This window comes from Microtus ochrogaster, chromosome 19 (genome assembly GCF_000317375.1).
Source record: "Microtus ochrogaster isolate Prairie Vole_2 chromosome 19, MicOch1.0, whole genome shotgun sequence".
In the NCBI taxonomy this organism is placed as follows: domain Eukaryota; kingdom Metazoa; phylum Chordata; class Mammalia; order Rodentia; family Cricetidae; genus Microtus; species Microtus ochrogaster.
Genome location: NC_022021.1, coordinates 15,949,471 through 15,966,293, shown reverse-complemented (window position 1 = coordinate 15,966,293; position 16,823 = coordinate 15,949,471). Strand labels below are relative to the sequence as shown.

The window sequence follows — 16,823 nt, the reverse complement described above, 5'->3', positions numbered from 1 at the left end:
AACACTTGAAACTGGAATAATAAAAGTGTGTACTTTCCTGAGGATTTCCTATAGGCTGGGTAGAAGGATAACTTCATATCCTTGTCAGACCAGTAAACTGCCTGTTGGGGGTCCGGCCCTCTTCTCGGGACCTGGGAGCTAAGCCACAATCCCCCTGTTGGGGGTCCGGCCCTCTTCTTGGGACCTGTGAGCTAAGCCACAATCCACTCACTTTCTCTGCCTTTGGCACACCTCCCATAAGATGCAATCATTAACCAGCAGCACCAACCTGGAAACATTTTCAGACTTTGCCGGTGCCCCACATCAAAGCTTTGTCCCCAAAGCCTGTGCCTTTCTATCAGGAATGCGCATGAAGCTATATTTTTCTAACTGTAGTTAATGTCTGTTTATTGTCCAAATATCAGATATTTCAGGTTTAATAATCAAATCTTAGTTTCCACCTTGTTTACTACCTGTGGTTTGGATTTACTACTTTTTTTTTCTGTGTTTGTTTACTTTTACATCCCAACCATAGTTTCCCTTCCTGCCTCTCTTCCTAGTCCCCCCTCACCTCCCTTCTTCCTCCCCCATCCACTCCTCTGTTTCTCTTCAGAAAAGGGTAGGCTGCCCGTGGATATCAACTCGTCATGTCATATCAAGTCACAGTAAATCTAGGCACATCGTCTCCTATCAAGGCTGGATGAGGCAATCAGGTAGGAGGAAAGGGTCACAATTGCAGGTAACAGAGACAGAGACAGCCCCTGTTTTCATTGATAGAAGCCCCACACACAACTGTAACATATGTGGCTAGGTCATGGCCCTGCAGGCTCTCTGGTTGTCAGTTCAGTCTCTGTGAGCCCCAATTAACCCCAGGTTATTTGATTCTGTGGGTTTTCTTTGGATTTACCTTTAACAAAAAATGTTCAGACTTAACAATAAAGACTCTCCAACACCAAGATGCTTCTTAGAATTACTAAGCAAATATCCAAGGCAACATCTAATAACTTCTAGCAAAAACATCTGTGAGGGGCTGGTGCCCTGGCATAATCTCTGTGAAGTAGGTAACTGGCAAGTAAACATAATTTTCTGAAATTTATTCCAGTTGTATGATTTTATCACTCCCTGCTGAGTCCAACTATAAAGGTGTATCAAAGCTAAGAACACAGTTTTAGGAATGAATTAAGTCTGATGTTGTGTCCTTTGATGTTTATGGGCTATCTGGACAGACAAATTCATCTGAGCTTTCGTTTTTAATATCTATAAAATGGAGATAATAACAGAAGCCTTTTAAGAAGTTGTTGCTTGGATAAAAAGAATAATGTTCATAAACTAATCAGTACAAATTTTGAAATATCAAGTGACGAAGAAATATGAACTACTTTGAACATGCTTATTTGTATATATATTCTAAGAATGCAGATATTTTGCATATATCACAAGTATTACACTTAGATTATACATACAATTGATTTTAAAGAGTCAAACATAAATTGAGCAAAGTAATATGCAATCACGTTCATTGGTTTGGGTGTTTGGCTCAATGAATAACCCAACAAGCAGACTACTTTTAATCACTGGTTTAAGTTTTATTTTCCTCCTTTTGTTTCTATTTTAGTTTTCATTCTCACCCTATTCAAAATAATTTAGAAAACTTTCACCCCACACAAGGTGAATTTTCTTTCTTTTTGGAAAGTAAGAATATTAGCATAATTATGGATGTACTTATTTTAAATCTTTATAGAATTATTATATATTGAAAACATATTTTTGTGTATTTCTTTCCATCTTAAATAATTTTAATCTGCTTAACTTAAATTTTTAGACTATAAATAAAGTATTTTAAAATAATGTAAGCTTTCCTTTAAATAGAACAACAATGATTGAAAATTACATAGAAAGACAGAGTACACTATATTTTATCACCACTATTCCCTCCTCTCTAGACATCTTTGTGTGATCTTAATAACTAATGTTACGATGAACACCACATACAAAGTCTTTAAGTTCCTGAGCCTGTTTATATATATATACACATATATATGCATATATATATGCATATATATGTGTATATATATAAACATATATGTGTATATATATACATATTACTAAAAATTATAGACTATTCCAGCTTTTACTAAAAGTCCAAAGTGACTATGGTTTCTGTTTTTCATATTCCATTGCCTGCCCCATAATGCAGTAGTAGCATCTACCACACATACAACAGAACACTGACTCTAGGTCCCTCTTGAACAGAATGCTCGATCAAACATTCCATGAGTTCCCCTTTCTCAGGAGGCCTGAGCCCAGCCCAGTTGCCATAGATGGCCATCAGACATTTAGAATGACATCAGGAGACAATCTGAGCAGGCACTGCCCTAAAGAATTCTCCTAGCAGGAGACTGGGGATATCAATGTCTTCTTGGCCGACAACTGCATTCCAAAGGTCAGCTGAGGTGACGAGAAGATGGACTTGGAGTGTCCAGTGCCTTTTCAGCAGCCAGGCAGCGACTAAGCAGAAAGCAGTCCACATGAGGGCTAAAAGTAGCCTAGAGACCCCACACCTGTGAAAAAGTCAACGTGACCCAGTAAAACAGAATTTTATGTCTAAAGAGATTTCCACTTCTTCAGAGGTAAAATTCAAGACCTGTTCTTATCCTGAATCAATCCTCTTGTCTCTGATGACCTACTTCTTTCTCTATGACAGCCACAGTGGGGGTGAATAGGGAACTTAGTCCTGGGGAAGAAGGAATTGTTCACACAGAATTGCACAATTTGTTTCTCATTCCTGGTGCTTATTGCATGGAGGTTTCTCATTCCTAGCAGAAATACATGGAGAATATCATATTAAACTCAACATTTTATGTATAAGGAAGCTCAAAATGTGATCAGTTCCCCTATAGTACTGGCAGTTGGCTTGGGGGTACACTCTCCTCGGGATCTCACCATCTACAGGGAGGCTGAGGCCTTCTGCTTCATCTACAAAGAACTGAGATATTTCTTGTAGGGCCTTGGATTTCGAGTCACATGAGAAGAATTCTTTCAAACATGAGCAAATGATAAATAGACAAGAGAAACAGATGATGACTCAACGGTGGATCAATCCAACATTCAAAAGAATTTTAAAATTAGTTCCCATTTGTGAATATGCTGATGCAAACTAAAAACACTTTTATTAAGGGTTAATTACCATTAATGGGCAGGATTAATATCAAAACTAATCTCAACTAACAGCAAAAAATGTAGGGAGCAAGTGCAGCAAAATAAATCACCTCACTACTTACCAAAGCACCAAGTGATGCTCAGCCTAAAACGCCGTAGCACCTGCTGCTCATTTTCTCACCCTACGTAGCAATACTTGTGATTTCATTCTGTTTATGGCATTAACATTTCTGAGCAAATCCTATCTTGTGAAATCAGTGAATTCAATTTCTTATCAAATTTGAGGAAGATTATACTTTGTTAGCAAGTCTCACCTCAGATAACATCTTTTTCTTGGACTTCAATATTTCTTCTTATCTCTTATTCTAAAAGTATAATGCTAGTTCTGCATAATTTTTAAGTACAAGTAGGCAGAGTATTAAATCCCAATAGCTCTCTTTGAAAAGCATCATGTGCTTGTTTGATAATATCAGTAATACAGTTTAAGTTTGGGAGACAGTATTATTCCTCATGCAGCTCATTCTGTATTAAATGGAATTTTCTCAGGGATGAATCCTCAGAAGCATTCTCTCTTGTAAAAGGATAATTCTGCTTAAAATCTGTCAAGACACCTTTGTACGTAGTCAGTTTTCCGGGCCAAACTAGGCACAGTGTACTAGCCAGTAGCACGGATCCTGGGCTCTATCAGAGGCTTAAGCTTCTTTCTGAATTTACAGATATGGATCACTTGGTTAGCCTCTCTGTTGTTGACTTGCCTTCCTTACTGAAAAACAACAAAACGACGTATGCGTTAGGTGTTTCCCAGAATCTTTCTCAACATAAAAGACATTAAAATTCAGACTTGAAAACTATTTTGCACAACAACTATGTAATAGAAATGCAGAATGTCTTAAAATCTGGCTAGTATCAAGCACAAAATATTTTGTTTTGTTTGTTTGTTTTTGAGACAGGATTTCTCTGTGTGGCCCTAGCTGTTCTGGAACTCCCTCCGTAAACCAGGTCGGCCTCGAGCTCAGAGATTTGCTTGCCTCTGCCTCCCAGGTGCGGAGATTAAATGCATGCACTACCGCCATGCAGCAAACAGAACGTTTTTTAAAGCCTGTAGTCTAGTTAAAAACTTTACTGCCGTACTCTCAGTATGACTCCGTGTAGTAGTGGTGAACATAAATATATCCCTACCTCGAAGTTTCCACTGAGCACGTGGGCCTTGATGATCAAGCAGTTAAAATATGGATAATGTTGAGTTTTCATTAACTTGAAAAGCCACATGTGTCTAGCAGCTACCCTATTCAAAGCAGTCCTCGAGAAGAGGACACACACGTTTACACTTTAGAGGTATACAGACAGTGAGCTACAAAGCTTTTGATGTGCTCTTCCTACCACATTTACCACACTTCCTACCACACTTACAGCACCCTGGACAGACAAAGAACATCACCAGAATCTCCATTTCCCAACGGCTGTATTTGCAGAACATCCAACACTGATTCCAAGTGGTATCACATGAAAGTTGTGCAAGGAAAAGGAAGTTTTCTTGTTTGGGTTTACTGTTCATTTTCTTTAGCATCCCACTTCTCTCTCTCTACTTGATGAGCTTTACTATGCCAAGACAGAGGTAGCTTAACCGCTGAAGTTAGTGGTTGGCTTTTAGTTTTTGTTTTGTTTTTTTTTATATACTTCTGTAGATCCTGAGTGCTTAGGGTTTAAATCCAATTCTGGACCCTGATCCTTTCTTATTGGTCTATTAGATTTGTTTAAAAAAAAAAATCCGGAATGCTATAGGACAGGGAGGCTGGACCTGCCCAAAGCCCCTATTTCTCTCCCAGGATTGCAAAATGCTTGATGCGCATCGAGTAACCAGAAACGCCGACCTCGTGCCAGCACTTTGTGCTCTTTGTGGGTGGTGGGCTCCTTTTGCTGAACCCCGGTGACTGTGGAGATCGGACAGAGCTCATCTCCAGCTCCTTGGAAGAAATATTCTTGGGATCCTAAAATCCAGACCAGCAGAGAAACTCCACCAGCGCCGCCACCGCACGTTTCGAAAGCACACCCACTGTCTTGGTTGCCCTCCTTCATTCCTCGGAACCCATCAAACCCCATCTTTATCAGCAAGCCACCGGTCTCTTTCCTCCTAGCCGAGACAGCTCCTCTCAGCCGAACGCAGGCCGGCACACCCCTTCCTGTCCCGGGCACAGACAGCACGCCCAACCCCCTGTGCAGCCAGGCCCAGCAGGTCCGTCGGAGGGCCCGGCCTCCTACGCCCAGTCCGTGGCGCACTCACGTGGCACCCCCCCCCCCCACACACACACACAAGAGCAGCCTGGCTGCTCTGGAAACTCGCGGGGCAAAGAGTCCCCACCCCCTCAGCTCCATCGGCCACGAGAAAAGTGGGTGGGAGGAAGTAGCGACCCGCGGAGAAAGAGCGGATAGGAGCGAAAGCCATGTCGGAGGGGAGGACCAAGCAGTAACTGGGTGGTGTTGCGGCTGTTGCGCCTCTCCAGTCCGCCCAGCCAGCGGGTCCGCTTTCAACACAAATCAGCCAGAGGGATTGCTGCTCCCTGCAATCAATAACTCAGCCGAGTGAGCTGCTGAAACCAGAGGCGTCCCTCGTCTGCTCTTTAAGGGGCCCTGCGGCAGACTGAATCCCAGCTCTCTGTTTCCCAAACAAAGAAGTGGGTACCAAAATGCCGGGTGAAATTTTTAACCCCAAACTTTCACCGCATCCCCTATTAAGAATCTCGTAAAATGAAAGAGCACAGATCTAGTGAAAACTCTAGAAGAAACGGTTAAAAGGGGAAGTGTGTATACCCACTCCTTAAATTTCAGGTCTCTTGTGATATTTCAAGAAATGGAGTAGAACCAGTGTTTCAATAAGCATCTAACAATGGCGAGAGTAAATGTAAAGTCCCATTAAATTTAGCTGTCTCTGTGGATTCTTTCGGATGAGCCACACACTTAGAAGCAAATTACCTAGCAAGCCTTATTTGGACTTACTGATAAAAGAAATGTATCTCACTTTGTAGAGAGTTCGGGTGTTTTGTTTGTTTGTCTGCGTATCTTTCAGATTTTGTTTCATGAAGTGTAGAGTAGCAAGGTCCTGGGAGATATGTGCATCATGACCCCCACTTAATATACATTACAGTCGAGCAGAGCTGAGAGAGAGCGACTAGCCAGAGAACTTGGCACTCTCTGAGAACCGGAACGAGTTGAGATTTAGGCATAGTGGGCCTGGGTTTGAAGGCCGCAAATTCAATGAGCACAGGCCTCAAACAAATCCTGTACGAATTCTTCATTTCTCTGGCTGACTCCGACAAGATATGATCAAAATAAACCATGTGATGGCAACCCAGAAGAATAGTTTTCTAAATGACTCCTCACTGTGCGCTCAGATACATGGGAAAAGGCCCTTGTGATCTGCTTTGTCATAGTTGGGCCTTTGGGGGGACTGTTCCTGTTCTGAAGCCAAGGAAAGAATCATTGGTGTAGCACAGTGATGGAAAGCTAGTCTGAGACAGAGTACCAAATAACTAAACACAGCTTGGAAGAATAAGGTGTTGTTGCTGTAGAATCCATGCACAGGCCTGAACCCACATCAGTAATCTCAAAGCATTTGACATGGCCCTTGAAGCAATGCCTAGAATGAGCCTTTTCACCAACTTAGATGTTGTTACAAGTATCTCCGAATTTGACAGATTTTGTTATCATCAGAAATGGTGGGTTTTTATTTTACTTTTGTTCTTGTAATTCTTCATCAGATATAAAATCAAAGGTACGGACGTGAAGATAAATATAGGCTCACTGTCTATGAGAAGAGGCATATAACAAACCCTTGTTTGGTAAACCAGATCCTACGTGACGCTCAGTGCACATGCTGTATGGTCTGCTTGGGTAAAGCTGTCCTTGTGACTTTGTAACATTTAGAAATGTGCCATCATTTTATTTTAAAAAATTATGGGCACTACTACAGTGGATCATTTAAATTCTTTTCTAGCTAATGCAAATTATTTGAGTTTAAAATAATAAGTTTCCTTACTTTAAAAGTTTTTAAACCATACCTACCTGAATCTACTTTAATGTCAGCTTTAGAGAAAATAACTTTTTTTCTATACTTACACGTTTTTAAGGTGCCAAAAGAAGATTTGAAAACTGTGAAGTAACCTCTGAGGAGATGAAGCAGAGCGTGGATGGCAAATGGCTGTGGCAGTAAAGAAGGTGTAGGTGGTGAGTGGTCACGTTTATCTTTTACCACAAACTTCCCATAAAAGTAAAAGCACCAGTTTCTGTATGTTAAAGTATTTAAAATCTGGTCACACTGGCAGTGATGCAGGTGACCATTCTTGTCCCTGGAGCATCAGCATGCTGCCTAAGGCACGTCAGCATCCGAGGCCCACCTTTGCAAGTCCCTACTACAACTAGTCTGTCTCCTGGCAGTGACACACACCATCCTAGGACAACTGCAAAGAGGTTAAAATATGGTTTGTGTTGTAGAATTTAAATCTTACCATGCTTCTCTGATTTTTCTAAACTTTCATGTTCAATTATATTTGTGTTGAAAGTATTCTGGCTGAAGAACAAATACTGTACACTTGAATAATCTTAAGGGGTAGATTAATCTATATCCTTTCTTCATCTCAGGGTAGGTTGCTGTGGCAACCGCCCCAGCTCACTTTAAAATAATTTTTTAAAGCTCACTTCAAGAGCTACACCCAGCGTGGGCCAGGCTTAAAAGCAGGCAGACCCAGTGCACAGGGCTCTCGTAGAGTGAGTGCTGCTTTAATGTAGGGAAGCAGAAGAAAAGAGGGTGGAGTAAGATGGCACAAACCAGGAATTGGAATGTTAGCTTTTTCTAGAGCTGAAACAATCGCCATGCTCTATGTAACTTTAGTTGTTTAAATATATTGTTAAATAAGTCCTTGGAGAGGTAGCTAATGTGTATTTATATTTAATATAAAGCACTTATAATAATTAATGTAAGGAATATTGGTGATTATATACACACACACACACTTAGAGAGAGAGAGAGAGAGAGAGAGAGAGAGAGAGAGAGAGAGAGAGAGAGGACAGAGGGGGGGGGATTCAACAGCACACCAATCCCAGCCATCATGTCACTCTTTTTTTCTTAAAGGAAAGTTGCCTTTTATTAACTAGACAAATCCCTATATTCATTCTGATATAAATGATATAATATTTTTCTTTTGTTTTTCAAGCACAGAACTAAATTGGAGAGCACGTATAACCACACAGACAGAAGTCTAGATAGGATTTATCTTTTAGTAAGACAGTTTTTGTATTTTCTTGTTGGAAATCAAACCATAAGCAAAGACCTGGTGAGTGCTGGGGATGTTAGTGTCTTGCCACTGAGACACAGCACCGACACAAATTTTGAAATTGGATTAGAGAATTGTGAGTCTCCCAGTACCTAGACCAACCTACTTCCTATACAAGAAAATATTCTGATTCTCCCCAAGTCCCATTTGGGAACAGGAAAGCCCAGTTTGAGTAAATTTATGTAAATAAATAGTGTAAGTCTGAGGTGATTTAAAGACAAATACAAAGTGCACTCTGGATCAACCACCTCATGGATTACCACTAACTAAGTTTAAAGCTCAGGTAACCATCTACTGGTAATTTTTATGCAACTTCTTCCCTTCCCCTTGAGTTACACAGGCTTATGTGAAGGTAACTAATGCTAGTATTAACATAAGTCACACATAATTAAGAAGCTAAATATACTGAGAGGGAAAATCTTCTATTTTAATACCTTCCAGCCCTAAAGTTTCAAATCAACCTCACTTCAGCTTAGCATTTTTTGAATGTTTACCCTATTGTTGATAAATATGAATTTGTTATAATATTTATTACTAAATAACTCTTTGACATGTAAAAGGGTCAAATAAAAATTTCATTTTGTAAGAAAATAAATCTAAAACTGAAATAGACTGTGATAAATAGAAATATCCTGTATAATGAGCTATAATAGCATAATTGAAATTCATGTATTGACTGTATCTGCTTTGTCCTGTAACATAGGCCATTTCAGTTCATTACATTAATTTAAAGTACTATGGCAGTACATTCCCATGGTCCTTCACATGGTTTGTTCAGTGAGCATCTTTGGAAACCTCAGAAATGATCTAAATTTCATTTATATCACCCTGTCTAGATCTGCCTCAGTATTGAGCATCCTTAAACATCAGAGGCTGTACCTTTAAAGAGGCTTTGCCATACTCACGATAGTCACACACTTGCTATATGAATGGCCAGCACAGTAGAGCATAGGTACTAATTTGCAAAAACAACAAACAAACAAAAAGCCACTATGTTCCACTTTGTGACAGTTTGTCATGCTTTCCTGGGATAAAAGTAGCTCTACTAATTAATAGTCACACTGTAAGGAGCCATACACTTGAAGAGAGTTCAGATGTAGCTTAACTTTCAAGTGTAGCCTTTGGGGTGTCTAGATGTTGGAGCCCACTCTTGTAGAGAAGCCAGGGGCTTCAAACGGCCTGCACAGTGAGACGGGAGGCCTTTTGAGCCCACATTGTCCTCCTACAGTTAAAACAGTCCTCTGCCGGCCTGCTGAAGAACTTACCAGGAAATGCAGCCTCCTAGGGTTAAACACACAGTGTTGAAAGGACGGTTTTTTGAGAAGAGGGTTTTTGGTTGTTCATTTTGTTTTGGGTTGGTTTTTTGTTTTTTGTTTTGTGGTTTGTTTTTTTTTCTTTTTTTTTTTTTGAGAAAATACCTTTAGTTAGCTACCTATTTCACCGTGCTACCGTTGTATATCTTGTATTTTCTGTGTTATGGTCCTCTGTGAGCTTTCTCTTCCTCCAGTCATAATATTAAAAAAAAATTAATTTGTTTTGAATGTTTAAAAAATCGACCCTACCCCGGCATGCAATCTTGTCTTGTTTGTTTGTTTGCTTTGGGGTGTGTGTGTGTGTGTGTGTGTGTGTGTGTGATACCAGGATACATTTCATCTTTAGCTTTTTGAGTGTGGTGTAGTTGACTAGCGTAGGGATGAACTCAATTCCTTTTTTCCTAAGTATCAGTTGTTTGTTAACCTATGTTTTCTCTATGGAAAAATATCGAGCAGCCTTAACCCTTAACACAAGTATTTTTATCAGTCTCTGTTGCTACTTCCTGTGCAGCTGAAACTCTTCAGGATAAGTGAAGTCATCTGCTATCAGCCAGGGTAGCCTAATGCATTTGGGAAGTTGGTTTGGTTTACATGTTAATGACCTGGATAAAGTCCAGTAAGGTGTGGAGGAGACGCTTGAGGGAAGTAGAGGGGGTTGTCCGAGGAATCTTTCCCCCTCGATAAATATGTTCAGACTGATTCGAAAGTTCATGGCCCTGCGATAAAGTCGAGATATTAAATACTTGTAATTATTTTATTACTAATATCGGAGAATCCTTTCGGCTCACTTTCTAGCCCACCTCTCCGGGTCTCAAGACCAAAAGCTTTGTACAGTCTGGGAGGGCAGGAAGCGCACACTGGGATCGAGACTAGCAGACATCCTGGATCGTGGCTTTTACGCGTGAGTAACGGAGGCGCGCGCGGACCGGAGCAAGAATGAAGTGGCTACCGCGAATCCAAAGCGGGGAGGGGGGAGTCACCAGAGCAGCTCTTAGGGTCGCGCTCCTATTGGTCAGAGGGAAGATCCCGACTTCAGAAGGACTTTCCTGCTGGCTGGCTCGCAGTCTCCCGGGGGAGCAAGCGCGCGGCAGTCTAGCGTCCCCTCCAAGCGTCCTCCGCAGCGTCGGGGACAGAGGCTGGGAGCCGTCGCTCCCCGTGTTGTCTTCCCTTTCATGCAATAAAGAATTGTCATTAGGTTTGCGTATGGCATGTGCCATTACCCCACCGTAAAACTAAAATTAGCAAAATGTCAGGAATGGAAAGATTGATTCACCAAGATGCAATTATCATTTAAAAGTGCTTGATTGAGGTACTGATGTTCAGTGATTTATTCTGCATACCATATACATAATTAAAGTAGTGTAGTGGAGTAATTTATCAATCTAGTTGAGACTGGAGGGGTGAGGAGGGAGCTGCAGTATGTTTGTTTTATTAAAATGCTGCGAGGTCTAGTCCCGCCCCCCTTTTGCAAGAGTGAAACTGATGATTTCCCCAGCTCGCGAGGAGAGGCAACGGTTTGGGCTCGTAGGGATAGAGAAACGGAAAGGAAAAGGCAGCGCAGGCAAAGGCAAGAATAAAATGAAATGGGGGGGGGGGTGCGCACTGGCGCGTACGTGCTGCTTAGAACCCCAGCCCCGTGTGCTCGGTGTTGCTTGCCACCCCCGCGTCCCCTCCCAGTATCCTTACATCCCCCCCCACTCCCTTTCCACCCCCCCCCCAGCTCTTTTACGTGACGTTTCTAAGCCTGTGTGCTGCTCTCCTTTTTCCATTCGTCTTCTGTCACTTCCTTCCTGGATGCAGTTTTCTGGACGAGTCTGGCTACTTTTAATCCCACCGGCCACAGAGAGCCACTTTCTCCTCCTCCTCCTCCTCCTTCTTCGCTTCCTCCACCTTCCTCCTCCTCTTTCTCCTCCTTCTCTTCCAGCGGCTTCAGTGCGCGCGCGAATGCGCGATCCCGTGCGCGCCTCCCCCTTGCCCCCCCCCCTCCGCGCGCATACACGCACACTTCGTCTCCAGCTCTCTGCTCGCTCGGCTCGCAGTCACAGACACTTGAGCACACGCGTACACCCAGACATCTTCGGGCTGCTATTGGATTGACTTTGAAGGTTCTGTGTGGGTCGCCGTGCCTGCAGCTTTGAATCAGGTGGAGAAGCACTGCAAGGCTGGATGAAGTAAAGATTATCGTTATTTTTTTTTCTCTTTCTCTCTTCCTCTTTTAAGAAAGGAAAATATTCCAAGGACTAATCTGGTCGAGTCTTCCTTCTTGTAAGTACCTCTGACATTTCTCGAAAAGAATAGAAACAGCCGGGGTATTGTCTCTGAAATCTGCACCAGCCTCCTCCAGGCAGTGGGTCTATCCCAACTCCGTTTTGGAAGGCTTAAGTTGAGGCTTGTTGTGCATTCTTTTCTTTAGATTCTATGATTTCCTTGTGTGGCTGAAAGTAACTTTTTAGATAGTAGTATCTGTTTGCCATCCGTTATTGAAATCACATCTGACTCGTTCCTGTCAAATCAGTTTGTTTAAAGTTTCATGAAGTTAGTTCACGTCGTTAGTATTCTCGATAGGGTGGAGAACGTGGAGCCTGGTGGATTTTAGAATTTCACAGACTGTTCTGTGACCTTGAAGTAGATGTCTTAAAATTTAGCAGTTAGTTCTCTGTGGAAAGATGGTCCTGTGAGTTGCCCCCAAGATTGATTTTCCCTGAGTTGGGATTCTCAGCCACTAGTTCTCGGGATGGCTTTCAGCTCCAGCAGGGCTGCCTGCCAGAGGCCACCTTTGTGCATCCTCTTGCCTACCAAAGTGCTGGCTTGAGAAAGCTTAATTGGTGGGGACCAGAAGCAGTGCCCTGGCCATGGTAGTCTATACATTTCACAGTTCGTGTTTGGATTTCAGCATGTGCACTGTTGTTTAGATCAAGGGAAATATTAAGCTATTTAAAAACAAACAGGACTAAGTCCCTTAGCCTGCCTTCTGTTTGGACTTCGGATGAAAGTTACCAAACTAAGTGACAAAGTTAGCCATAAAGGAAGTCTACAGAGACGGGCACATTGTTTATTGTATGATTATGTATTATGCAAGTGTTTGAGTTCAATGCTAATGTTGTTTCCTCTCCAGAGTAAGGCCACTAATTCTTAAGGGAAATTTCATACCTGAACCATTTTGTACTATTCTAGATGCTACAGTCATTCTTTGTGGAAAGGCTTTTCCTCACATTTTTGAAACGGATGTCCTATAAAAAATACTTTGTATGTAAATGCTGACCCTGTAAGTAGAATCAGGCTCTCTGCCGGTTCTGTAACTGGCCCTCGGTGGAGAATTCATTGCTTTGACACAAAGTGTGTTTTACTATTGTTAATCTGATAGTAACCCTAACAGTAACTGTCTTAGGAAATACTTGATGAGTGCACACGTTTTCTACGCGCTGTAAAGAAAACTCTAGTTGCCGGTCCAGTTCCACGCCAGTCCAGAAGAGTGAACAGGCTCTCTGTCAGTGGCACCTTGCAATGAAATTGTGGTTACAAAGTAAAGATATTTATGTGGGGATTAATAATTCCCCTCCCTGGAGACTTGCTAGAACATGAAATGTGGCCACCTGTGAGCCAAGCTTAACCTTGTAGTCATACCAATTTTAGCCTGAAGTGGCTCAGCAATTTTCAATTTACAGCTAAACTATCTCATTTAATTTTTAAAATAATGTCAGTTTGGGCTAGTCTTAAAAAGCAGTTCACTATGTATCAGTATGGCACAAGTGGAGTTTTGTGCCCTATTGATTCAATTATAGAAAATGCAGCAACAAACCTTATTATCATCCTCTAGTATAAGGATGAAATTAATCATTAAGTTTAGAAGTAGTCCCAAAGCAAGTGCATGGTAGGTAAAATGAGATGTCCATATGTCCTGTCTTAGGAAATAATTCCTTAAGTCAATGAGTTTTGTACTACTTTAATCATGAATCAGATTCCAATCTTAATACTAAAATTATCCATCAAAACATACTTTACACATAATTTTTTGTTTAAAATTTGATTTCCCAGTCAAGTAAAAGGGCCAATAGCTGGAAGTTATCTTTGCTCCAAGCTGTGCTGAACTTTATTTTTTTTTAAATTGCTGTTCTTACTAATATGGTTTCCATAGCTTTGGAATGTGTTGTGCAGTTTTCATATGCCTTATTAAAAACAGTATTTTACTTCATTCATTAATTACGCTATTTCCATCTTGGTTGTGGTGCATGTGAATGTATCAGAGGATAATGCTAAGATATGCCATTTATTTCATCCTAATGTTTTTTCATATTTGTTGATTTAACAAATGGCCATATCATAATAAGAAACAACTTTCCTCCCTTTAAGGTTAATCATGGGCCTTAACTTTCCAGGGCACAGATACTAAATAACCAGAGGAAACTTCACTCACAAAGACTTGTTGTAATTTGTCTCATTTTTTCTTTATAAACAGGCTTATTTTACAAAATTTTGAGAAATTTATTCATCCCTATAAGAAAGTAACCAATGATTCCTGAAAATTGGTTCCTGAAAAACAGTATATTCTATAGATTTCAAATACCTTTTCAGTTTTCTCCTTGGCCTTCACCTTACTCAGTGAATAAGCAGAATGGCATACAATTATGTATTTTTAATAAATTATTCATGTATATAAATTTCTTTAATAGAGAACTATACTATATCACTCTTTGGTAAAGGTTAGCATTATCTTTTAAAACTTTCTTTTGTTTATTTCTGTGTATTTTGTAGTTTTTATTTCCCAACTTTAAGCAATATATTTTAGCCTATGAAATCTCAGAAAGTGACAGAAATGGGGAAACAGCTTTACAGTAATAACTGTACTACATAACAAAAAATAGTTATTAAGCAGAGAACCAAGGTTTTCACGGCATGATTCAAAGCAACGTGGAGACATTTAATGTGCAGTTAAGGTTCGCAAAGTGGACTGCAAAAGGATTACTAATTAATTTTTAACTTTTTAAATAGCTTCTTTTAAGAAAATGCTTGTCTAATGAATGTCTAGCTTAGAACAGCATGCGTATTTCTTTTACACACGTAGAGTAAAGGTTTGAACCAAATGAGAGGCTTTCGTTTCTGTCTCTGATGTTGAGCCACTGTGCTACATGGAGAAGAAGAGCTGACTCTGACCTCATTCTCAGTACTATCCCTAGATCCCATGGACTCATTCAGGGAAGCTTAACTCTTCGCTGAGATCTGTTACCTTCGAGAAATCCAATCAGATTACAGAGGCGAGTCACAAAACCGAAGCATCAACAGGGTACACCTTACAAAAGGCAGATTACACAGTTCACGTGCTATTCTCATAGGGCAGAGATAAAAGCCGATTGCTGAGGAACGGCGAGACCCTCTGATTCCAAGGGATTGCTAGATAAGTATGCCACAGCCCTGTTGCTTCGTCGTTATAAGGAACAATTCCAACAGTGGAAAATTCGGTTTTTAAGTAATAGGCTTTCAATAGTGCAGGAAAAGAAAGTACGTTCCTTTGCGTGCTTTCTTGTTGCTTAAATTTTAATTTCCATCAGTTCTCTATGAACAGGCATCAAGTCGTCTTGGTTGTGTGAAGGTTACCATAAAGCTTAAATGCATTAGGTGATTTCAGAAGAGTTGTGCAGAAGGTAAAGCGGAATTGGCTAGAAATAAAACACCCTCATAGTACTGAACAATTGATCAGAAAATGCATAATTGCCAATATCCGATATGGTTGTTGTTCTGTTACCAAGTATATTCTTAATCAAAATGAATAGTTATGTAGTTATGAACCAATACATCCAAAATGTATCTCTATGGGTGTTTATTGGTGAAATAATCTATATGTTATATATGTCTATTTTATAAATGTTATATAAACATCATTCTTTATGATAAAATATAATGGTTTGAGACTTTGTTAGCATATAGTTTTGTTTTACCTGTAGCATTTTTAGAACTCAAACTTCATACACATCCAACATTCAGTAATTTCTTCTTTCTTCTAAAATTGAAGTCCTTTTACCCTTCTGATGCCTCCTAGTGTTTCACACAATAAAACACTAATGAGTCATCCATAAGTGTAAACATTGTGTTTTCATTGCCTACATATTCCGTGATACATAAAATTAATATTTATGTGTTTAATTTTCTGTGCATTACTATAATAAGATCGGATGCTGTAGTGAATGAGATGTTTCATCTGTGGACTTGTGACACATATTGGTTTACTTTGACTTTAACAACATTCTACTAAGTGTAATAAGTTTATACCTTCAGTTACAAGTCATGTAACCTTTTCTTATATTCACTATTATTGCACATGAAAAAATAGTAGGTCTCCCTTTTTGTGGACCTGAAAATTATATAGCTGAGTTCATCATCAAAAAGCCGATAAAAGGATGGTAAAAGAAATCATCATTTCATTTAAGCAAAAACTCCCTCAAGAGATCCCAACTTTTGCGAACTCCATGTATTCACATGTGAATTTTTATGTGAATGCTGCATCAGAAAGATTTTTAAAAATAAGAGTAAAGATTAGTACACAAACTTCCACAAATGTGGAATATTGTTTCTCTTAAAATAGCAATAGGAAAACTTGATCAGGGAATAAATGGCTCTGTGTGATGGAAAGGGGGCTAATTAGGACATAATTTCTCATGGCTCACAAAGTGCTTTCATGAGATAGACAGCAGTGGACATCAACTTCAGAGCAAGTTTTCCGTCCTTAGAATCAGAGCAAAGAGTAGCGATATTCTTGCATAACTGTGACTTATGGCAGCTCTGATTCTACCTAAGACAATTGGTATTTGAATTTGTGATTTTTTTTTTCCTTTAATACGGTTAAGAAAGGGGACATTCCCCCTTATAGTTCTAAATTCAAGTTTAAAAGCTTGGAGCATCTATGGGCCTGCTCCTTAGCTGTCACAGGGCATGTGTACACACCATATTCACTAATACTGTTCGGAGGACCAAAGGGTAAATGCTAGATCTGAGCTTAGTTAATTCTGCTACACACACACACACACACACACACACACACACACACACACAC

General features: G+C 40.2%; 1 protein-coding gene across 6 annotated transcripts in view; it reads left to right on the top strand.

Moving 5' to 3' along the window:
- The first annotated feature begins 10,336 nt into the window (after positions 1-10,336).
- The window catches only part of Mef2c (myocyte enhancer factor 2C), a 148,145-nt gene continuing 141,658 nt past the window's right edge, over positions 10,337-16,823 (top strand). For 4 of the 6 annotated variants that reach the window (XM_013349670.2, XM_013349668.2, XM_026783685.1 and 1 more), the window contains exon 1: positions 11,782-12,043. The gene's annotated coding sequence lies outside the window, so the exon portion shown is untranslated. Of the gene's footprint in view, positions 10,680-11,781; positions 12,044-16,823 lie in introns of those variants that run through there. The other 2 variants (XM_013349666.2, XM_013349665.2) reach the window with 2 other exon arrangements.